Below are 25,361 nucleotides of genomic sequence, written 5' to 3'. Positions count from 1 at the left end.
TATCGGAAACGTTGTCGTCACCTAGGCCGCGTGGGCGTAGATACAAGCACGCGAACCTTCCATCCAACGTTCTCCACGCGCCACCAATAAACCGACGACATTACAACCATACTGTGCTCGGTGTACTGTATAGCGTCTACACCGCAGACTCCATCGTTTTCGACCTCTTTTATCGACGCGACAGATCAACCACGAAAAAGCCAGGTTGACTGCAAACAACGACACCTTTGTTGCTTTTGCTATGAATATAGAGATTATGTGGAAGATCTTGAAAAGCACATTTCTCTTCTCTTCTTTTCAATGGTTCTTGTTTCGTAAATAATATTTGGAATTATGATACAATGAATACAGTATGACGAATAATTTCGTGGTTTTTACGAGATATATGATTGCAATAAATATGTATCTCGTAACTGTTATATATATCTCCAGATGTATTTCAAACTTCACAAACTTGTATATACAGTATACTCAATAATAGCCCATACAATATCACATCGTGTCATGTAAACGTATAGCCTTTTGTATAACCCACACAGTATATATGCAACAAAAGCTTCTGCAATTGTTCAAATATATTCATGAACCGTGAATATACGAATAGGCGAAACTTATCAATACATCGGTGTCAATTTTCATCACAAAAGTGTCCACGATAGTTCAGATATAGAATTTCCCACGCATCAAAAAGTAACTGAACATCGTCTAATCACAACAACGCATCATTGCCAAACGCTGTGTACGTAGACGTTGTGTATCTTGAGCCGTAACAACTAAACTTCGACAAAGCATCAAAGCGTTGCGAAGGCTTTCGTGTGAAACGTGTGCCAGGTGACTACGAGAGACATCGTACGAAAATAACGTAACTTTCCCTCTCGAAACGGGCCATGCATACAAAGTGGCGGCGTGCAGTGGCCAATAATCGTTTTCCGGGGCGAAGTACCACCATCGTGTCGTTTCGTGTAATCGGGCTAATGCCTGCCAAGGGGGATCGGAAGTTCGCGCATAGCCCGCGAATTTTACGCGTAACCACAATTATAACGCGACAAAGAGCGAGGGACGACGTTATTAAATCGTTTTCAAACGCTCCGTCGACGTTTTGTAAGTTAAAGGGAAATAAATTTCGTGTATTTAACATTGATAAAAGATTGTTCGACTCGTTTTTGTGAATGACGATGGGTTTTAAGATCAGCACAATTTTAGAATTCCAGAACTTGTTGAATATCGTAATTAGTAATTGAAACTGTGTCATGGGTTATATCTCGCGCAGGTAAGAGATACTCGAATAAAAATTTCATTTTTTTTTTTCAAATTATGCAATAACGATATTGCAAGGACTTCGATTGTAAAATCGATTGATTTCGATTATAAAATCGAAATCATATTGTGCACACTCACGATCAGAAGCGTTAAGGAACCTTTTGTTCCATTGGTAATCGGGAATAAATTTAATTACCGGTAATTTTGTTATATTTTATAACACTGTTCGCGTTGTCCGATATTTTGCGGATTAAATGATCATTTTTGAGAAACTAACGAACAGCGTTTTGTCGTTACAGAAATTTCTTAATCTGTAATTGGTAGGGTGACGTCAGCGGGAGCCTCAGAAATTGTTATTTACATGGTAAATGAGATGTTGCGTTGTTGGCGCGAGGTAGAATCGCGACATACGAAGAAACTCAAGAACCGCAACAGAATTAATTAATACGTTAAACGTAGATCTTGGATAAATGGAAAATTATATTATGTTAAAGTCTTCGGGCGTATCTGAATTAAATCGTCAAAGACTCGTACACGAGCGAGATCAAAGTAAGCACAAAATTGCGAGACAAGAGTTAATCGCGAGGTTCCAAGAAAATCGCGATGGTTCACATGGCGTGTCATACGACGGGACCGACAGTAGCCTTCTCTCACCGTGGATGGTCATGCACGGTGAGTTTACGAGCGGGAAAAGAACAACGAGAGAGAGAAGAGAATGTTTTATGTATTCGTTGCACGAGCGTCGTTTATTGTTACACCACACCTAACGGCCAGGCCCGAAATTGATGACAATTGCGCGGCTGGAAAGGAACACACCGCGGATGAATCATCCGCCACGTTCTTTTCCTCCCCGTTGCCCGACCTCTTTGTCTTTTCTGGGACCAATGACTCGACCATGTACCAGAATTAACCGCGATTTCTCCGGAAGAAAGGGCCGAAACCGCCTGTCTTCGTGTTTAACCGCGTCGATTAATCGGGATCACCGATCATTCGCGAACATTCTGGGTCACTGTTGCGTGTCAGCTTGGATTATCTCGTCGTTAACGGTAGAAGGACCAGCCTGTTCATTTTGTCCAATTAATGTTAGATCCTCCCATCGTAAGTAATGTAGTTATTCTAAGTTATATTATACGTATTTCACGTGTGTATATAATTATAATTATTTCTACCGTACAAGTAAAGTTGGGTAGTAAAATATTAAAATGGCTTTTCTATCTTCGTCTGATATATGACAACAAGCTATACTATTTATGGAATGACTTGTGTCCGCTAACAAATACAACGATTCATAGGCTATATGCTGGAAGTACATAAAACAAATGAAAGTAGAATTTAGAAACGTAATTTTATCTACATCCATTTCAAACAAGTCCAAACGTATTATTGAATACTCTCGATCTGTTTATGTCAGAAAATGATCAAAAAATAACCAAGTACTCTTTTAGAAACATCTAAAACAGAGATAAAGAAGTTTATCGATTCAGCCGTAAAAGGGCCGAAACCACTTCAATTAATCCCCGAAAGATTAACAATAGAAATAACGAGATTAACACGGACGATATTAGAATTGAAGCGAGCGATATTCGCGAAACTCTGCGAAACCGTGGATAGACTTTTTCCATGGTAGGATGGCGATGCTTATCAGAAGCAAGAAAATGAGAGCTTTCGCCTCTCACAGGGGTCAGGGATACACCATATCGTCTTTGTGACTCGGAGGAAAGAACAGAAACGACTACGAAAGTACGAGAAAGATAGAATGGCAGAGTAGAGGCAAGAAGAAGAGACGAGCCCGCGATAGTTTGGCGCGATGATACGATCTCTCATCAGCAACATAAAGCTAACAAAGCTCGACTGTAGCCTCGGTAACCGACAACACGAAGCGTCGACCCCTTGCTCCTTTCACCGTGCAATTTCTGCCTTTACTTCCGTCAAAGAGAACGATTTCGTGGTCGCTTCGCCTTGTTTCGATCGGATCACCCCGGGATATCGAACGAGATCGTCCGCCAGTCGCGTTAATAAACGTTTCCATTTCGTGGCTGCGATTCTCTTTGCGTAAGGAATTACCCCTTTGTTACATGTACACTGCAGGAAATACATGGACAATTTGGTTGATTTATATTACGAATACACGAATGTTACTAAAATATGGATATCGATTAATTGCAAGCGAACGATCGAAAGAAGTACGTATGTATGTTTTCGTGAAATCAACATATACGCGTCGTGTGAGATAGAAATTGTTTCCTTAGGGAAATTCTACTTGCGTGTTTCGCAAGATTTCTTCTTGTGCTTTAGATGCTTGAAATTATTCGAAAGTACAGATTATGCGATGAAATAAGATAATAGCAACAGGTAGTTGTAATATAATAATGGTTTAGAGCTACCAATGATAAAATTACCTGGGTAAATTAGACATTAAGGCAGAATAAACTTCTGTGAATTCGTGTACATATAAGCTGCTACAGTTTGAGCTTCAAGTATTTTGTCTAATTTAGTAGAAACTAAACGATGCTGTTAAAATAGTTAAACTTACGAATACTTGCAGTTGGTACAAGCTTCGGGAAGACTGCGGTTTATACAATTTACTTGGACATATTTAAGAGTATTGTAAACCTTGTAATCGGACATATAATTAGAGAACATTTGAAAAATTACAGCCTCTTTAAACACACGTTTCCAAAGCACGTGTTTTCACGCAACATCGGTACATCGCTTTATTTCCTCGCAAGTCACGCTATTCTCTTTCAAAATTTTCGATCATCTCTCCGCATTACCCTGTCGAAAAGTCATCATAACCGACAAACAAACAGAATCATTCGAACTATGCAACATTTCATCGAACATACAAAAACCTCACGCGATCATTTTTGCGAGGAATTTTCTCCCGCTTTTTTTCCACGTGGGTGCCATTATTCGAGACAAAAGCAGCGTTTGGCGCGGGAATTCGACAGCGGTCCCGATTAAAAAATTACGTCCGACTGCCAACGTCGATAAATATTCTAGCTCGGATTAAATGGAAAATCATGTTGCCCGGTGGCCATTGTCCAATCTACGATCCTTGTTCGCTATCGCGTTGTGCTCGTCGTTGAGCGTCGTCGTCGTCGTCGTCGTCGTCGTCGTCGTCGTCGTCGTCGTCGTGGACTCGTGCTGGTGGAACGTCCACCTCTTTCGCCGTTCCTCTTTGTCCGTCGCCGATTTCCGAGGTCCTTTAATAACGACCATGGTGATTTATCGACAACACCACGAAGAGTGGTCCGCCACAGCACCAGATTCGCAGATAGATAGACACGCTTGGGAACAGGTATAAGTACATCGACCTCCGATCGATTCCGCCGCGTGCCTATGGCTTTTCCTCCGCGAATACTTTCCTGCTAACGTTTTCATTTCGTCGCTGCGATTCGATTCGTTATCAGCATACTGCGGATTCTTATGCAAATTAATATTTTCGACGATATAATTAAGAAAGTAGAACCCCGATAGAAAATTGCTTTAACTACCAAGTCTTACAGAAACCATCGTACTTTGTGCATTTTATATATTTTTTCGTATTATGTGCAATCTTACATTTTCAAATTTCCTATTGTTACGAATTATCAACTAAATAGCGACCGGTCAGATTAACCGATCGGATGATATCGCGAACCTCGAATGATTTAACGCTCAAGGTGGAGGAGATGTAATATATCGAGTATTAGTATAGTTTGGCACTTTATTTGCACTTGTTGTATACAAGCAGAGTTTGATATTCTGATTGTAAGATCTTGTTGAGACTGAAGAAGATGTAGTTTTTCGCCTGCACGATACGACGATCTGACAAAGACTGTCCCAGTATGTTGTTGACACTCTCCCAGTCCCTAAGTTTCCTCCGTACATCGTGCCTTTCCATTCCTGGGTTTTTTTGCCAGGTTTACCGCTCGGGAAAGCGGGCAATTCGGAATTTCCCCAAAAAGGGAGAGGCGCTGTCCGAATCATAAACGGACGGCCACTCCAAATCCCGGACACCTATGAATGCACGAAGATTCCTAGTTTAGTTATCGCAGTAATTTGCCAACTAATAACATAAACGATTAATACATATTTTTTTGTTTTATAAATCCCTTTATTCTTACATCAGTCATGCCATTTGTACATTTCGAAGAAAAACAATTTTCAAACACGATACTATGAATCTCTGGTCTACTCCTACAATCCAGATAAAACAACATAGTTTTAAGAAACAGATACATTTTCCAACGAAACGATTGTCGTCGTGGTCACAAAAAAAGAATGTTTACTTCCGCATCTGGAGGTTCGAACCGCGTGGAATCCACGTTAGACGCATGAAGAAACAAAGAAAAGAAGGATTCCTTTCCTCTTGTACCCGGAAACCGGTCAAGGGAGTCCCAACACAGGCGGTATCAATGATCTCGGCGTGGAATTCTCGTTTGTCAGACGTCTACCAGCTACTCGACTGACCATGACGATCGCACGAAACTTAACCGGCAACGAGTGGAGGAAACGATCAGAAATCCAAGCGTTTTGTAGCAACCATCGGCCTACTTATGTTCCTATTAATCCATCCAAGTTCCGTCGTGCGCTCGATAATATTGAACCGCGTTATAATCGACTTATCGTCGTCGATTGTTAGTTTCTCTTTCTATTCGCCTTCTCTTTCTCTTTTTCGTTCTTTCTTTCGTTCTCACTTTGATGAATTCGAGTCACCGGGAAAATCGATTCTTCTCGCGCGACACGGTTCGTTCGGTCGTGCTCATACGATTTCTCGGTTGTCACGTTTGGCTGCTTTGCTGACCAGCGTTGCCTTCGTGAGATTTTAGAGCCTGCCATTGCGTAGCGAATTCATTGTGACTCGTTTTTTGTCATTTTTGTAATTTTACTCAAAATTGGCCAAGAAAATGAAAGGTAAACAGAAGAGGGTGAAGACGGTATTGGTTTTGTTTCTGATGCAGACAATTTTAGATGAAACAAATAAAGCAGGCGTAATATGAAGATAATGAGAAATAGATTCCATCAGTGGAATACGTACTAAAGTTTGACTTTATCTTTGTAGGTTTTCGTAGTCTTTGGAGAATAGAATCTATCGAGGCTAATTGAGAATAAGAAATTGTTGAAGTTATTAGATGTATAAAGAGAGAAAACGCGTGGATAAAGTGTAAGGTACAAAATATATATATTTAATTTAATAGAGAAGTGTAATAATAAGTAGGAATACAATTTGAGCTGGTCCAGATCCTCACGCTAGCAGTTTTACCTTATAACTGAAAACCCCGAAGCCAACGTCGCCCGTCTACTGTTTATGGTCTGCCTTCATGCTAGTCTTTTGTCTATATGCTGTCAATAGCTTCAGCGTTTGAGAAAACTAAAAAGACCAGACGTAGAGTTTTCGTAGAAGTGGTGACCACTTCATCAGAAATAAATGGTAGAAAATTGTATGTTAACGATAAATTGACATTTCACGATATAGATAGATACATATATTTTTATATGATAGTTAAATATCTCTTCCATTTTTCTCTATCCTTAAACGTGAATACGAATTATAATTATTTCTAAATTTTCAAGAATACCTCTATAGGATAGCGTAAAAACTATTCTTAAAGCAAGTGTACATACAATTTTCGTTCGGTTTACAAGAGAAAGTCTGAGCGAAGTGTCCTTTCATAGACGAAAACCGGAAACTGTTAAACTGTTGTTTCATGTGCCAATGATTACAATTACTCTCGTGCGTTTGTCAGGCTCGACGAAACAATGAAAATTTTGCGTGGTGAAAGCGGCCAGTCTTCATCGACTAGAGACACCGGATGTTCTTACATTCGCATAGATCCGAGCTGTTCCGCGATTTCGACTATGAGCTAGACTTTCCGTGTGTTCGACGAATTTCACTTATTCTAAACTTTTGACTCTCTGATAACTGTACTCTCGTTACTCTCATCTTCCTTCTTTCCCCAATTTTCCTTATAAACTATAACACAAATCAACTAATTCCATATTAAATTAATTTATCAAATTAATTAATTTATCTGATAACTTGCAATTATAGAGATCAACTCAGGGAACAAAATAAACGCGAATCCATCAAGAAAACGTATTTCTCCGCCATTCGTATCACATTCCCAAATATCTTCAAGCCAAAATCGAAAATAACGAATCGTCATAAAACGAATCGGTGCAACTGATGCTGATAATAATTCGCGTTAACCTAACGTAATCCAACTAACTTAACAAGATCCGCTACCGTATCTTGAATTCTCCTACGTAAACCGTCGATCCAATTAAACGCACGTAAACGCCCGACGACAACTCACCAGCTCGTTAAAACTATCATCTAAACCAGCGATCAATTGCGTCGCGACGCAAATCTGCTCGCGAAACGAGACACGGAGTCGTAGTTGGCTCGTAAATCGGAGATCTGCGTGTGCACCTGCGCGAACAGACGCGCACGGAGGCTGTACGCGTCGCGTACTTGCGAAGAGTAAAGTCACTAGCTGGCTCGTGGGTGGCATAGGACGTTGCAGCGTACAATGCGAATGCAGTCACGGTGATACGCGTCGCATAAAACGTTCTAGGTATCCTTTACGCACGCATACGCTCGCCTCTGCATAATTCGTGCGAGAAGAAACGAGTTGGAAGCTAGAGAACCGCGAGATAGTGCGCGTTTGCATAGTATACGAAGGTATACGTTTTCACGCCGATTTCGCCGGTAGTCGTTTATGATGGCAAAGTAATAAGAAACGGCTTAGCCGACAGATTGCCTGCCCCGTCCCTGTACTGCGTAATAGAGGCTTCTTCTCCTAACCCGACACGGCTTCCTTCGATCCTTTCCTTCCTGAGGAGAGAGAAGAGGGCCGATAGCAAAGAGGCTCTCTTCTTCGGAATCGCATCGCAACTTCGTGTCTAATAATACTCCCTCTTTGTCTCTTTTTATATTCCTCTTGCTTGGTGAATTGCCATCGAGAATATTTTAATAAGGCCGCTAACGCGTTCATAGCGAGAAAATCGCGAGATCTTTATCCTCAGAATTGTGACATTCGGAATTATTTCCTGGAAGATAGGAGTTTTGCGTTAAACGGTTTGTGTATGGTAAACTGTAACTGGCGTTAGCCAGATTCGATAATTACTTCGAAACGTTTTTAGAATTGAGAATTAAACTCATCGTGCGATGGAACGTAGATGTTAAAACAGGAAAGAAAAGGAAGATTGGAAAAGTAGTAGTAGTAGTCAATATGTGCGTCACACATCAGACGTGTTACATATTATATTTCTGGAAAATCCCAAGAATCTCTGTTTTCTATTGAAATGAGCGAATGCAAATTTGTAAATTTTATATATGCGATATGAGAGGCACGTTCCAAGAGGCAAAGTCTCGGCCAGTTAACTTGCCACTACTGTATGTGACTATGCGACTGGACGAGTGGGTGGTTTGAGGTTAGGGTCAGGAGGTATGTGACCCGTAAGTAGATTTTACCGATTAGTGGGATTCGCAGTTAGAGGTGAAATTGGTATGTTGATACGAAAGCTTAATCATAGTGGAAGAAGTATGTGATAAAATACGTGTAAGATTCTTGTATATTCTAATGCGTTCAACTTTATAACTATAATACTTACGATCAAAAACCTTTATCTTATGATCGATCGAACTAATTTAGTTAGTTTTAAAAGAACAACGAAAACAGATCTCCTTTGTGAACACGGCACTTCTTCGCGTTGAATTAACCAGCCGCGACGTTTGATGGTCGACTGACCCAGTTTCGCGGTTCAGTGACCAACGTTTTTGGAGAACACCGAGGACACGGGCTTCTCCAATTTTCGTATCAGTGGCGATTCCGTTAATACAATTCGCCTATTTTATTTTTGTTAGAATGTTTACTTTATTGTTGTTAGAATAACGTTAAAAAGCATCCAAGTAACAGTTCTAATAATTTGAAGAACATTTTCACTATTGTTCGTTCATTCGAATAATCTGTAAACATTTATCGATTTTCATAACTTCTTATTTACCCTTTTATTTTATCTGCATTGTTCCTACAAAATACGAACCAATGAATTTTAGTGAAAAGTTATATTTAATTAAAAATTATACGCTCTTGCAATTCGACGACTTCATTTATAATTAGTCGTATTCTTCTAAAAACGAGATACGGTTTCCTTTTATTACGTTACGTAACGACAATCAGAATTTCAGTCGTCAGTCATTAACCAGACAATCAGACGCTGATTATGCAATGTCGGCCCAGTTTGAAACTTGTCCACGTGAAATGATAATCACGTATCATAGTCGACGCATCGACGCGTTAGGGAACACGAGGCGAGTGGCGAAGAGAATTGGGCGCGGACGCGGAGGGTCGAAAGATTGCATCGCCGATACCGCGTGTTCGACACGCTGCGGAACACGTGTACCGATGCAAGTCGAAGCGCATACATCCGCATAGGGTATCTCGAGCATGCGCCACGCCGTACAGAATCTTGCAAAATCATTTGAGTTCCCAACTTTTCGTTCGACGTGAAACAACGTCTCTATATACGGATATAATCGATTTATTTTGCAAATTATCTTTCGGTAAGCATGTAATACTTTTGTTAAAGAAAAGATCTAGACACGTATTGACTTTTTTAAGCTTCATTGAATTTAAACAGCAGATTTTTCTTATATAAGAAGATGAAGTTTAGATTGAATTTTCAATATCACTTGAGAGCAGACGCGTGTAATTGCATAAAAGAGCAGCAGAAAGAGATTCAGTGAGATTATTCGTCTAATAATAAGAAGATATCGAAAGTGTAATAATTGTGCAACGGCAGGCTTTGTAGAAACTTGACATCGTAGCCGAAGATAATGAAAGGAAAGAAAATAAAGATTACAAACGAGGAACCAACCAGAACGTTCAGAATACCCTTGAGATTTTCACTAATTAAAACGTCTTGAGCCTTACGAACAGGGAAACTTACCAATAATTTAAAGAAGAACATATAAATACACGTGATTATTAAAATTCTCTTCTACTAAAAAAATTTCATTTCCTTTCGAATCCCAATTTAATATTCTTCTTACGTTTAAGTCCACTCTATACAAATACTTTCTTTACATCCAATTCTTTTCTCCAATAAAAAACGACCGATTAGAAACCTGTCGAAACAATAGCGAGGACAATGAAAGATCAAGACGAACGCTCCGTTTTTATTCCACTTCCTTGAAATGTAGGTCTTCCTTTGTCGCGACGAGTGGTGGAACCATGTCGAGATATCGCGACTCGACTCGGGTCGGCGTAGAAAAGTTCGTTTAAACGGCGAAATATCGAATCGTGCGCGGCGCCTGCCCGTTGATATTCGAAAATTTGTATGTCCGGAAATTGCGAGGCCTGGCAGCGAAGGTTATTCGAAGTGGCGGGCATAATAAGTCGCGGCAGCGACGATGGCATCGAATGGAATCGAAAGTGGGACGGCTTAATCCCAGCCGAAATCCATTCGTGGCAAGATTCATTCTTCGACCCTCTTGGCACAACAATGGCCGTTCCAGCTTCCGTTTCTCAACATATCATCCACCGTTGCGCGATCGTCTCGATAAATGGACGCTTCTTCCTATCCCTACCCTCTGTCTGCGAGCCTTTGCCCCTCCCCTCTGATTACACGGTTTAATTAACGAGCTGGTGGCTCGTACGCGAACCACCATCGTCTCTTCTAGGCTCCTTTCCAGGAGGTCGCTCGAAATGTTTAGTTACTCGTGTGAAAACTATGAGTTTCTGTTCTTATGTACATATTGCATATGTATATCGTATAGAATATCATGTGATGGAGCGTTTTAGAAATTTGAAATCGTTGTTCTGAAAGCTGAAAGTTGTGAAATAGTTGCGTAATACGATAATTTGTGCATTTGAGATAATCAGTAATAATAATACCTCTAATCGCGTCATGCTTCGAATAAATACACGTTGAAATTTCTATGCACTTCCGTTTGAACCTAAATTCAAAAGTTGGAGTTCGTATTTGACTTTATACATAAAATTGACAGCTTGAAGTTGGAGATCTGAATTTGAATTTCTACCATATTCTTTATCCACTCTAACACATTTATCACACACTACCTATACCACACAAACGTAACCACACGATTAGTTATCATAGCGTCACCCAAAGAGAAATATCAGCTCCCAATATTCTCACATACCTCCCCAAGAAAAAAACTACATTACAAATAAAAATCTTCTTTAAACAAACAATTTTTAAACTCCTCGGTAGACATCTAGCTTCAACCTTCCAACATATATACCCCACATCGTTTCACCACTCTCATAAACGATTACCTCCAACGCAGAGCTACCCAACTTTCGAGCCATCCACTCGATTCGATCTCTTTACGTATCGTCCGAAAACAGGTTCGCTGGTCTGCGGAGGTATCTAATTTCCCAGTGCAAGCTCTTGGTCCATCCCGATGGCCACAGGCCATCTGGTACATCCTCATCGCCTCCTCGCTGCTCACCTTACGATACGGTTACCATAATCTCAGTCTGTCTCGTCTACCAGTAGAAAAAATCCGTAACTCAGTCGCGAATCGATTCGCGGGGTCAAGTGGCCTTCTTCTTGGTCGCGAGGCTAACGGTATCTCCAATTAAGGACAGGGGCGGCAGATTTCGTTGGTGGAAGTTAATTCTTTGGTCGGACAGTGGTCGATGTCGTTTGCGGATTGCAATGTGGTCACGATGTATGCGTGTTCCGACGACTGAAACATCCGAGGGGAGGTACTGTCCTAGAAATTTCTAGCTGTAATCGTCAGCCAGCTCATCTTTTAAATACACTGTCGGCTATAAGTATTAGGACACTTATCGATATTTGCTATAAATTGCATGCTCTCTACACTGTTTCTATTTCCTAATTATTTCATTATTAATCTATTATTCGATATCACATGTGTTTTATAATATAAAACGTAATAACAGGAAACGTAAAATTTGTTTAAATTCCTTAATAAACAAAATAAATATATAAGTATTCTAATACTTACAACTGACTAACTGTATAGCTGGAAGAGGAAAGTACGAACCACCGAGTGCAAATGAAATAAACAGAGGGGGTTAGAGATACGCACGAACGCCCGCTCGAAAGAAGCAATTGTAAAAATTGAGCGGGATTATTCTGATGAAAATACGTCTATAGGTAACGTTTATTGGTGTCTTCTTATGCACGATTACTTCGTATTGAGTTGTGAAGAACGATAGTTTCTCAGAACACGCATCCCACTGTAACGATAGACTAAAAAGGGGGTTGGAGGCGTCGCGTGGATTCGACGGTGGCTCGGTTGGCAACCGTCGACGCGACGAAAAGCTCTCGGTGTGCCGATCTCTCGGTGGCCCTAGGCTGCCGGTTCTTACGCTACTGGGATCGATATCCCGGGAGGCCAAACAGTAAACAGCCGGTTGGTCAGGATAGAGCCGGTGGTGGGGTTGCATAACATGGAGGCACCTACTGCCTTCACCCGCCGCCTACTCTGTGCCTCCACCGGCGTCGCCTGCCTGCCAGCGGGGGACGAAAGGACGACCGTACCCGAAGAACGTTACTAACCCTCTGCGTTCGAAGTAGGCGCGACGCTTTCGAGATACCAAAGCTCTGCGTATACGTTTCAGATACACAGGCCGAGAAACGTTTTTTCGATGTTAATGGTTGGAGCAAGTTCGTTCCTCGAATCTTGTATCTTTAATAATTGCAGAAAGAGACAGATCTGTTATACTTACTTTTTAAAAAATACTTCCAACTATGGTGTATGGAGGCTGTAGGAACGTTATGATACTATTGGTACAGCTTTGTTTCTTGAAGAAAATTCGTGGTTTATTTCTTTAGGAACTAGAAAATAAGTTCGCTACGTTTTTAGAAATTTTTGGTAATTAAGAAAGGACAGATTTACCACTTTGTAAATGTTTTCAAGTATGGAGAACAAGTTTTTCTATATAAGGAAGGTATAGGTTGATGGAGAAATGTGAATTTTGAACGTAATATTGGTACTTTTTGATGGAATTTTAAAAAGAGGAAGAGAGATGCATCGAGGGATGGAAAGTCGAAGTTTTCGGCCCGAATAGAGGACTTTAGGAGTATCTGTTGTTTGGAGTAGTTAGGGGGTGATTTTAGGGCAGCTTTGTATGAGTAGTTTTGGCAAAATCTTTTCAAGGACTCCGAGGTATACTAATTTGAAATTTTGAGGGTTTTATGAACGTTTGTGGAAGTATGTGGTTTTTTGAGTGAAGTTTGAGAACTAATAGCCAGTTTTGTAAACAAATTTTAATACTCATGAATATTTGAATAAATTTTTTATTTCATATTGGTTGAAACATGTTATCGAGAGTGGAGGCCTGGAAAAATTTCAAGCTAGCTCGAGTTAGGATCAGGGTTAGGTCGTGTATATTATAAGTTTATGCGCGTATTTTACGACTGATCGATTCTTTTAAACGCACCAAGTATTTCAATGTGTCCCAGATCTTAGGATTTTATGGAGGTTCAGGATTTGGGACGTTTGGCGACAGCTTGACAGAGATTTCGAGAGTTTTTTTTAGATTTGAATCTAAAAATTGATCCATCGAATCAAACTCAATTCTCAAGAAACTCTCCGAAGGAAGATAATCGTAGTACTTCGATTCTATATAGACTAGAATCGGTAGAACAAGAGAAAGTGAGTACAACGCTGCTGTGTTAATTTAAATGAATCTGGTCAAAAATGCGGTTTTGAGGAAAATGAATTTTAGTATTTAACAACCAGACATCGATCGTCTGACACACGTCCATCGAGATATAAATTATTATATCGTCAGTTTCAATGCAGATACGACTTTCTTATTTGATATTAGATATAGATAAGCTATCATCGTGCTACCTGGCAGCAGTTGTTTGATTTAGACGAAAGTTGCAGATACGCCGCTTTGATTTAACACGATAGAGTGGTTGTCGATAAATCAGATACGGCTATTAACCGAATTGGGAAAACGCATTCCCCCAGAGAAACGCGGAAGGCCATGGATCTCTAGCGGGACGTTGGCAGCAGGCCGGAAACGGTCGATGGTGTCGAAGGAAAAAAGCGAAAAGCTGCTTTCGGGATGTGTTCTCTTCCCTTCCCTTTTCTTCGACTCGTTGGTTTGATGGTCGCGGCTTCTCGCGAGGGTCGTGCTTTTGTGAAAGAGGAGAATCTGCTGAAAATCCCGTCGTTGGTGGGGATATTTCGTCGTCAAGTGGTAACTGCTAAAGGTTGCCGGGGGTGGTTGATCTTCACGCGGAAACGTGATCGGCAGAAAGAGACCGGTTTCGCCTTGAAGTTTCTCCGCCAAAGAGTAACGCGATGATGCTCTTACTGTCTCGCGGTGCTTCCTTTTTATTCTTTTGCTACGCGTCGTCTAAAAAGAATCTTTCGGGGGTGAGAATGTCTTTTGGCGAGCTGACTTTCGAGCACAGTTTAAGAAGACTTTAAAATTAAGTAAAGTAAGGAGATGATCGAAGTCGATAGTTGAGGTGTTGAGAAATTAAAAAGTTATTCGATAAAAAGAGAGATCGAGATCGATAAGAGGATTGTTATATTAGTAATCAAGTGATTGCCGTTTAATCAGTTTAAGAAGTCGATGTTTTAGATTGTACGGTAAAGTCTAGCGAACAAATTTTCATTTGACGGCCCTGATCCATCGTAGAACAGAATCCCAACGATGTTACATGTTTCACGATGGCGCGATTAATCCGAGTATTCTCGGTTGCCAGATAAATGTCTGACCATGGCATTTTTCACATCCCGGAACGGATCACCAGGGAGATCGACAATCGGGAAGTAAATCGGGAAACTGATGATCGGCAGTAGAAAACGGATAGGTCTTGCAAAAAAAAGAGCAATGCTAATTTAAATCGACACCATGGTACAATTAAACTATCAGAATTTGGATTTAACGCGCATAGAATAAATACATATAGAAAAAATAATTAAAAGGTAATCAAAAATCTAATTGCGAAGAACCTTGACATTGTACAATTTCGATAAATGAAGAAAATCGTTGCTTAAAATACCTGTAAGCAAAACGTTTGCAAATCGTACGTTGCCATAAACATTTCTTCGATGAAAATAGATTATTAAACTCAAATAAAATTCTCTTCGCGTCGCAATATTTCCTACTCGTCGCTCAAATCTTATTAACCTGTAAATAAACGATACAAGCAAGGTAACCTTATTTTAAACTACGCGTTACACTGATAAATCCTTGCGTAGCATTAAAGTTCTCGTAGAAAATCGTTCGACGAGAGGAGGGATCGGACCGTGGATCGTGGGGGAGAAGCAAGGAAAATATACAGGAAAGAGGAGAAAAAAATAGAAGCAAAACGCGCGCGAGACCGATGGAAGATGCTCGAAAGCGGGTTCCAGCAACCACAGAGGGAAAAGAGATGGCGGATGGGGCTGCGCGAAGGTGAAGCCGAGCAGCTCGAACCCTCGAACGTTCAAGAGGGCGAAGGAAGACGCAAAGTCGATCGCGTACGTCGTCGCTGGGGACTCGCTCGTTTTTCTATTGCGATTCTTGATGCGATGCAGGGAATGACGAGAGTGAAATATGCGAGAAGAACGTGTTGTTTTGATTTTCAGGTTTTTGAGATTTTCTGGTAATAGATGGTTTGGTTTTCAACGTTCGAATCGCCTCGTAACGATGAGTGCTCCGTTAAACAAGAACACTTTCAACTTGTGAAAAGAATCATTAGAATAAATGAGAAATCACGTTTAAGAGATTATTTGAAAATGTAGTTTTATAGATAGAAAAATACGACTGGATCGAAGATGATCCAAAGCGCATAGCAAAATTAAGATTTATCATATTAACATATATAATTGTATCTATGATTGATACTGTTTGGACATGGTATTTGTAATTGAATAATTGTTCGATAATTAAAAACAACAAAGTTTTATTTGAGGTGTTAATTCGATCTTTTTAATTTTGTAGGAATCAATTCTTTAATGTTTTTAAATTTTAGAACATTCATTCGTGATTAAGTCGCAATAGTTTTCGAAACTTTTATCTCAGCCACAAAAAAAAAAAGAGGAAGATTTATTTGTAATATACTAGCTGGATTGACGAAACAGTTGTTCGTCAAATGAAAACCACGAGCAGAATCTATGCCCTTTTTCATTGCATTTGTTTTTGGACAGTTACGCTTACCCTTAACACCTTCAGCCAAAAGCGTTTCAATTTTTACGCGAATATAGAAGCAAAAGCTAGAACACCATCGCAGTGAATTTGTTTGTACGTTCTGGAATATCCACAAGTTCTGGAAGATCCTATATTTATTATATATTTGTTCCAATTTGATTTAAACAAAAATATAATACTAGGCAGTAAAGCAAATCTAGCACGATGACTATTTTTTCAGTTTTCCTCGTTAAACTCATAGCAATTTTCATACGAATGTACGGAACTACAATTAATTTTAAATTGCGAAATTCTGAAAGTCTAAATCAAAAGTTCTACCAGTACGAATAAAAACTTCATTCGTTCAAATATACGCGTAGTATATCGAATTTTACTGACTATTAATCGCAAATTGTAATCACGCGCGTCGTCCACTTTACAAAGAACGAATTGACACCGATTTTTACGATGACCGAATTAATATCAGTCGATCGACTGGGATTGTCAGAATTTAATTCGACGATAATTAGTTGTAACGAGGTAAAAAATTCGAAGAATTAAATTAAAATAGAGTAGTTACGACGAATTTCAGAACGGAAAAGTAATCGCGAGGTCACGTATCGCGGGACTATGAGTCAGGCTTAAAGGGGAAACTCAAATATCGGGCAACTCGTTTAGCTGTACGCGTTTTCCGATCATCTTTTAGCCAAATCTTGTGAAATTAACCAGTTTGAACTCGATGTCGCTCTTCGTCGCCACAATTTGAAAGATTTTCGAGCAAATTGCGAAGAAAAGCTCGTGTTCTATATAAGAAGTATTATTTTATAGTGAAGATAAGGAGACGTGAGAAGTAAAATATTGTTTGTTACGTAGATTATTATTAGATTTTCTATGTTGAATGAATCGAAAACTTTCTATAGAGACGACACGTTCTCGAAAAAATTTACAAGATATTTTGTGTATAAAGATCGGTGGTTTTTATAGGCATCAAACGTTATCTCTAAAAATTACAAATCTTAAATAATTTTCTGATATACAATTCTGTGATAGTTTATGTAAGTTCCTTTTTAAATTAGGTATTTGATGATCTATTTACATTTCTTTTTCAATCAGGTATTTGATGATTTACTTGAATTTCTTTTTAGATTAGATATTTACTAGATACAGAATTAGGCGAATTGAAGCGACGAGAGGTCAGCCTCCCGTAGAACACCGGCTTCACACCGGCATAAGTATGTAGAACAAATTTCTAATTCACCTCTTCCCGTTGCACCGTCCATTCCACGTGTAAACCATGCAGAAAACTGCGCTCTGCTAACTAGACCGTGTTGTAACCGAGGCGGGTATGGCACATGATGCTCACTTTTCGTCTTCCCGCTCCACTAAATCGCCCATTACACGCATTTCGTTCCTCTAATCCGTTGTTCGCTTATCGAGCTCTTAATATCTCGAAATAATTCAAAATTTATAAAACAAACCTGTCTTTTAATACTCTGTTTCTATAGTATAAGTATTTACACAAAATCGTAACTTTGGTAATAATGAGAAAGAAAAAAGACAAAGATGGGAAGAATAGAAAGAATAAAACAATTCTGTATCAACGTGAATTTCTCATTATAACAAAGAAATACAATACATTTTTAAGCGATTTAATATAATAATGTATATGTATATCATTTAATGCACCACAATTTCAGTAGTCTAAACCTTATTCACGAAGAAGGTTATAGGTCCCTAAGAATATTTTATTTTGAATTATACCATCTTGCAATAGGCAGTCATCGATACCAGTCATTGCTGGCACCAAATTTCCTGATGTCACATTGATATTTTGAAAGATAGCTTGCAATATTAACAATATTAAATGTTCCGCTAACATTCACGATCCACGACCGATTCCTCCAGACATCTTACGCTAGTCTTCTCCAGCTCGTGTGAGATTTTATTATCTACGCTTGTTCCATATTCTCTGCTCGCCCCCTTTCGATCTTACCTTATCCCTTTTCAACTGCTTCTCTCACCTTCTCCCTCTTCTCCTTCGATTCGTCCTCTCGCTCCATGTTTCGCCCCCGTGCACCAACGCTTTATCTCTGTTCATCCCTGACCAACGTTCTCCTGGTGTGCGGACTGTTCCTCTCCCGTCTATCGTCACTCCATTCGTCCCTCTTTATCTTCACTCTCTCTCTAGTCTCTTCCACGTCTCTCCTCTCTCTTTTCCTCGCACTCTCTAGCTCCACACCTCCGCTTAATAATACACACCAGCCAGCCAGCCGCTACTACAACAGCACACCAGCGGCACCGACAGTATGGCATACCACTTTATTGATCTTCTTTCCCCGCTTTCACAGGTTTCAACCCGAATTTTCCACCACTTTATGCAAGCGTCGCCCTCCTGCCCGTTTGTACGCGCTACCCCCTACCCCCCAAAACGCTCGGATTCATCCCTTCGACCGTCGATAAATCGAACCACCGAACGAATCGTACGTTTGACGAAGGAACGAATCTCCAAGTCGATTCCAGGGGATCGACATGTGGAGCAAGTCGAACAGATGCCTTGAAGGGGCGTCGTGAGATCTCGCGATTTTTCGAAGCCGGTGTTTCGCGGCATGTAAGATATAAACGACATTGTACGGGGCAAGATGTAATAAAATTGTAAATTGATCTTTACTTTACTTCGCTGTCCTTGATTTGACTTTACCTAGCCTTGCCTTAAAAGTTTTTAAATAAAGTTTCACGGTATTGAAACATTTCCTCGTATCTTATCCACGATAATCGCTAATCGTACATGTACTTTCAGCAAATGGGATCTAAGTCCCATTTCCATCTCATTCAAATCAAAAATTCTCTTCTTTCTCCGATCTTTCTTTCATCTTTCTTAGAGTAAATCTTACAATAAGAACAAACAAATCGGAATACGAACAAAGGGGTCACAACTTGCCCGACTGCAATCGTAGCACGCTTTCGTTGCTCTGTAATTCATTTACATAACAATACGAACTTCGTTACATAATTACGTGGCAATTTTTCATCAAAGCAAAAATCCATGATTGCAAAGAACAATAACTTGATACGATTGAACCGCAATGTATTGCAATACCTGGCAACCAACGGAAACACCGTATCGAACGATTTGCGATGGTTTGAAAAAATGGTCTTACAATATTTAATTCATTTTCTGTTCTCGTTCGTACCACTTATTTAGCGAAATTAATTAGCATTCACGTTATGGCCATAGGTTCCATCAATGCGTTTCGATATTTCGAAGTCGAGCGTATGTATAGTCGCGTGGATGTTGAAGAAGAAAAGTGGAGGAGGCGTTGGATACACCGGTGGCCTGGTTTCTTGGGATCATGGAAGGTGTTCTCCTCGGCTGACGTGTGTAAACACTGTTGCTTGCTTGAATCTTCCTTGCTATCCTCTCTCGAGCATCGTCTTTCGTCATCTTCCCTTTTCCCGATGGTTTTCCTCCGCCTGGCTAAGGCTATCTCTGCTTTTAGTCGCTGAAAGGGCAGCATCGGTGAAAGAAAGTATTTCGGATGAAAGAGCTTTATGCCAAAGCGAAACGAAACATCGTGGTTGTGTATTGTAATTAAGTGAAGGTGCTCGACTTTTGCAATGACTTTTATGTAATTGCTTCTCCGATCTGAACTCTACCCTCTTCGTTAAAGGAGAGATTCTTTAATTGAGAAAGAGGAATTGCTAATATTCGGAATTTAAGCAACTATTGTAATTCGTTCATGGATGATTTATTAGCAACGAAGTAACAGCGTAATGAGGGATGGAACGAATGCAAAGAGCTTAATAGCTTTCTTTTATTAAAAACATCAGGAGGAAATTACAACGTTAAAAATATTATTAACGATTATTTTACGTAATGGTTTCACGTGTTAGAATTGTTCAACTGAAAATTGCGGATTCCCTCTTGTTCGTTAATCTTTGTCAAAGGAACGAGCTTTTTGAACTTTTGCGTATGGGAATCATGACGAATAACTAAAGAAAGTGAGAGAAATTTCTCTTCATAAAAAGTTATGTTACTTTCCTCTTCCTTCGAGCCGCACGCTGTGAGTTTATCAATATGCTGACGAATTATTTGATATCTGTGGCGCGATGGTAAACATGTTTGTATTCACAGGTTGTCTTCGATCGTCACTGAAGCTTGTGACTTTGATACAAGTCATTATCGCATTTAATTTTATTTTTTTAAGAACGTTTCAAGTTACAAACGTGTTTCAATTTTAAGAAACATCCACTTATATGGAAAAAGATCTGTTATTTTGACAGCTTCGAAGAAAGAAAAGAATTTCATAAGTTCTTGAAAGAAACGTCTAGATGGCCTTTGATTTATATGAAACTTGGCAAATCGAAAATAATGGTTATTCTAAGATTTTAGTCGAGGACGTATTCGCGTCGATGAGAGCGATATTCCATGGTGACATTGCACTTGAACAAGATATCGACTTTGTATCAAGCAAGTTCGTCAGCGCGGCGGTGGCTTGTTGGCCGTGCACTGCGCTGACGTAAGTGTTCTGCAGTTTCGTTATCAGGTTGGCATAAAAAGCTTCGATAACGAGAGAATACTAGAGATTCGTCGTGCTATTGTTGGGTCAGAGCAACTCGTACACAGTTACGTTCTTTACCAATGTGTTGTTTAGAGAACGTTTTAAATCGGTCTAAATCCATTTCTCTTATTTCGTTGATTAATTTTTTTGTCGTTTGAACGATTTTAGATGTCGAACCCAAATTATCTGGTTATTTGAACATACCTGGTCTTCTTTGATTAAATTGTTTGTCCATTAATTAGTGAATTCTTCGGTGGTTTATTTTATATTTATTTATATTAATTTTATTATGAAGTTTATCGCATATTACAGTGTTAAGATATAGGATTATTATTGTAGGAATAGAATGTAAAAACATCGTGATAGGAATTATATTTCTGATTTGACTTCGAATGAATTATCTCTGAGCCAATGTAAATTATGAAGATATAAAATTGTATAATTATTCCAAGCATTATCGATTCCATATCGATTCTTTGAGAGGCAGAGCAGAAAGAAAGAACGGAGAAGATAAAGAAATTTAAAAAATTAAGATATCGTTATGTTGCGATTTAGTATCACATAAGATGCTTTAATGATATTAATTTTTATTAATAAAAGAAGAAGCCGCGTTTCTAATAATAATGATGTATATCGGTATATGCTTCGTACTTTTAACAATTTTCTTCGTAATTTATAAAATTACCGATTCAATTACGATAATTTAAAATCGAATTTTTTCATGAGCATCTACTCCTCTTAGTTTCATTCAATATGATAGAATAGAAAAATAGAGTACAAATAAAACACAAAACTAGAAAATACATAAAAAATTCCGAGAAGGTAGTGCCATTTCGCTAATCGTCAAATTATTCTTGATATGACTAATATTGAATGCACAGAATCGTAGAACTTCCAATTTCAGAGAAACATCGATCTTTTTCGCATTATCATACGACTGGCACATCAATCTATCACACTTATGTATAGAACTTCGCTATTATACTCTTGATTGATGCAATAGAGCTTCGTTCATAGCATACATCCTCTAATTAGTTTTAACTACTGTGATTTTGCATTCCTGTCCATACCATACGAATAAACTAATAATCAAACCTTCCTTTTTGTTCCAGGTAAGTGGTCTAGCAGAATTTTTATTTCTCCATCTAAACAACACGGATTCGTGGGTGAGGCAAAATTTTATTTTATAATTATCAAAAGAATTATTGCTCTGTGTCTCAATAACTTGTAAAAACCAACGAAGGCCAACTTAAAATCAATCAAAACTAAAATGCTTTTTCAAACATACTATAAAATCATAGTCAACTGATAATTCATACTAATGATATTCTACATTTTTTAATGTAAAGTCTGGATGGTTTTCTCTTCGAATAAATACAATTTAAATATTACAGCTACCATTTTATTTCTACAAACTTTCTATTTGAGATCTATCGAATCTTTGTCTTCTTTGTATGTCTCGCGCTTTTCTATCAACTGGTTCGTTTCTCATTCATGGTCAATCCTAGCCGCTTATTTCCATGGAATCCCATTTACCGAGAACGGATCTGTTTAGCCGGGGCGACGAGCGTGATTCAATTACGTGGATGTGCGATACCGAGCTCTGCTCGAGAGGAGGCATAGTTGTACAAACACGCCATCGGTTCGTGCTCACTTCTAAGGCTCTAATGAAAACAAGTAGGTAGTAGATGTCATTCCACGGCAGTGATTCTCATTAATAGCCGGACCGAGCAGTGTAATTAACCGATCCTCTTCTCTCCTGGTAACACACAGTTGGAAGGACACAGTCGATCGTTCGGCGTAACTGTGATGCGTTTGTGAGCCAGGATCGCCCGAGAAGCTGGCAATTAGAATGGAGAACGTTGTTACCAGGCATCCGTGGAAATTGTTATAATCCCAGGTCTGGTTGAGTTACGAAATAAATAAATGCTCTCGTAACTGTGGCCAATGGGAACGGTCTCGCGCCAAGCCAGATACTTTAAATTGTCTGGCATGCAAACGCCTTTTAGATTCGATCTCCGCGACGTGATTTCGAATGTCGTTTCACGGACCGTTATATGTCTGGAGAGAAGTGTTCTTGAATTATTGAGAATATTTCTGCTGTTCTTTTTGCCCGGGCTTTTGTGGAAGAGCTGTATTCTTGTGGAAGAAAAGTTTGTAATATTGTTTATTACCTGTGTAGCATATGTAGGTACACAGAAATTTGTAGACATCTTTTGTAAATATATTATGTTTGTTATACGAAATATTTTGAAGTTACATTAACGCTATTGTGAAAATGGCTATTCATAATTTTTTAATAAACATATGTTCGCAGTAAGCGTGTTGTAATTTCGATATACATTTTCAGATTTGTTTCAAATATCTGCCAATGTACGTGGTGAAGAAGCTCGGTTCTCGTAACAGTGCTAATGAAATTTCAAAATGCTTTACATAACACACATGATATATACATAAAAGTAAGGAAACTGTTCAAATATTATACTTTCATGAGCTACTGTATACAATAAAAATTCAATCGGCAGTAGATCTGTTAAAACGTCGCTCGCAACGAGCAGGTTAGAACGCTTTAAAAAGCGCAACCTGGATGAAACGTTTCTCTATCGCGTCACTGTAGATATCACTATGTACGCGTAATCTTCACGCCATGTTTCTTGTCCCGCTCGTTCTCTCCGTTACGCGCGTGGTTTTGTTCCAACGCGCACGCGCTCTATACTTCGTATTCGTTTAAATAAACGTGACTTTAGGAGAGGAACGTTGGCTGGTCGCGTACGCGAAGCGAAGACATCGGCGGGTCTGGATCCTTTGACGCTTTTACTTTTCAGTTATGCGCTGGTTAGTCGCGAGCAAATCTCGGTCTGGCCGACCAAGTGGAGGCTCTTTGTTCGCCGAAGGAATTCGCTGACGACAGGTTTCGCTGGAATCGCGCACGCCTCGAGATAAATCGGCGCGCTGCCGAGCGAGCGCGCGTAATTGAAATTTGTCAACCTTAAGAGGCTTTTTGCCACGAACCGTATGGAACGGTTGGCTCGTTAGCGCGGCCCAGGGGAAAGGCTAGAGAGGGGAAGAATGTAAAAATGTTCCGCGTTATTTCAGTTCCTCTTCGGTGCTTCCTTTTTGAGACTCGTTTATTTAACCCTTTGCAGGGCGTGCTGGTTTTCGCGTGGAACGACCTCGCGTAAATTCGCGAGACACGCGGGTCGCGTTTGATCTTCGCTGAATATCACGCAAGGCACTTTTTTTTTTTTTTTTTTGTTAGTTCAAATTGAAAAGTAAGGACGAGCAACGTTACGAAATATGTATTATTTATTGAAAATATCCAATTTTAATGAAGATTTTACTCTATTAATCTACTTTTACTAGGTTCGATGAATTTAAAATGAAATCGAAACACTTTCAGGATATTCATTGGTGAAATGTTGCTTCAGAATTAGGTTAAAAAAGAAATTTAGAGTTGAAAAATTTAATTACGAATGCAATCTGTGTTTGTTGAATCAGAACCATTATCTGTGTCACGAGTACGATTCGATATTATAAGACGAGGAATTAAGAAGAGGACTGTCTATGTTGATGCAGAGAAGGAGGCGTACTTGTAACTTATAACGTGGTTCACCTAAACACTTAATACAAACTCAAGCTCAAACTCACTCGAATCTACACCGCGTCTTAATCTTAATCTAAATTTAAATTCTAATACAGATCCAGTTCAAACTAAAAGTCAGTTCAATTCTAACTGTAGATCTCTATTAATCTCTTGAATTAATAATCTAGTACAAACTGGCAGATAGGAGACTGGTTAGAAAATTATATTTACGTGCTCTGTATATATCCAATGCTTCACACAATATGAGAAATCGAGAAGTAGCAAAGAGTCATGTTTATATCAAAGAAAATGATAACTTTTGTCAAATTGTCGATATCATCCTCCTTCAATTATATCAAAAGAGATTAATAATTATCGTAAATGATATATCTAGTAACAATGGTAACAAGAGTACAATGACAAACAATCAGAATGTGACTGAAAAATCTACACGTACATAACATACAAGTCACGCGCGCGTGGAAGATTAACCCGAAGTACGCAAACAATAAGAATCCAGCAGGAGTTGCATTGACGGAGGATGAAAAGGCGTCCCGAGCAATAATTGTTGCGATAAATAGGCGCGTGGCTGCACGGGCAGAAGCAATGGAACAGAAAATCAGTCGGTTCTGGCTGCAGCCGTGTCGCGAAGGAGGTCGATAGAGAAAGAGGGAACAAGTACTCTTGCATTCCGATGAACAGCAAACCTAGAAACAGGAGGGACTGGCAGGGTGACAAGTCACGAGGAGGGAGAGGAAAAAAGCGAGAGAAAAGGTAGATCGCAAGGGAAAAAGACGAGGATAGGAATAGAACGAAGGGAAAGAAAGGAAAAAA

At 39.4% G+C, this 25,361-nt stretch overlaps 1 protein-coding gene and 1 long non-coding RNA gene across 5 annotated transcripts in view; one reads left to right on the top strand and one right to left on the bottom strand.

The window, feature by feature from the left end:
- Positions 1 to 25,361, top strand: part of LOC100648747 (neurogenic protein mastermind) — a 248,205-nt gene that overhangs the window by 92,742 nt on the left and 130,102 nt on the right. The window lies entirely within an intron of this gene.
- On the bottom strand, positions 4,952 to 18,983 carry LOC125385316. The gene is made up of 2 exons (XR_007224407.1): positions 18,379 to 18,983; positions 4,952 to 5,262 (listed from the first exon to the last, which is right to left on the bottom strand). It is a non-coding gene; the product is annotated as an uncharacterized LOC125385316 (long non-coding RNA).

This window comes from Bombus terrestris, chromosome 6, assembly GCF_910591885.1.
Source record: "Bombus terrestris chromosome 6, iyBomTerr1.2, whole genome shotgun sequence".
Classification (NCBI taxonomy): Eukaryota; Metazoa; Arthropoda; class Insecta; order Hymenoptera; family Apidae; genus Bombus; species Bombus terrestris.
Note: the sequence above shows the minus strand (reverse complement) of the source record. Positions and strands in the feature narration are given on the sequence as shown.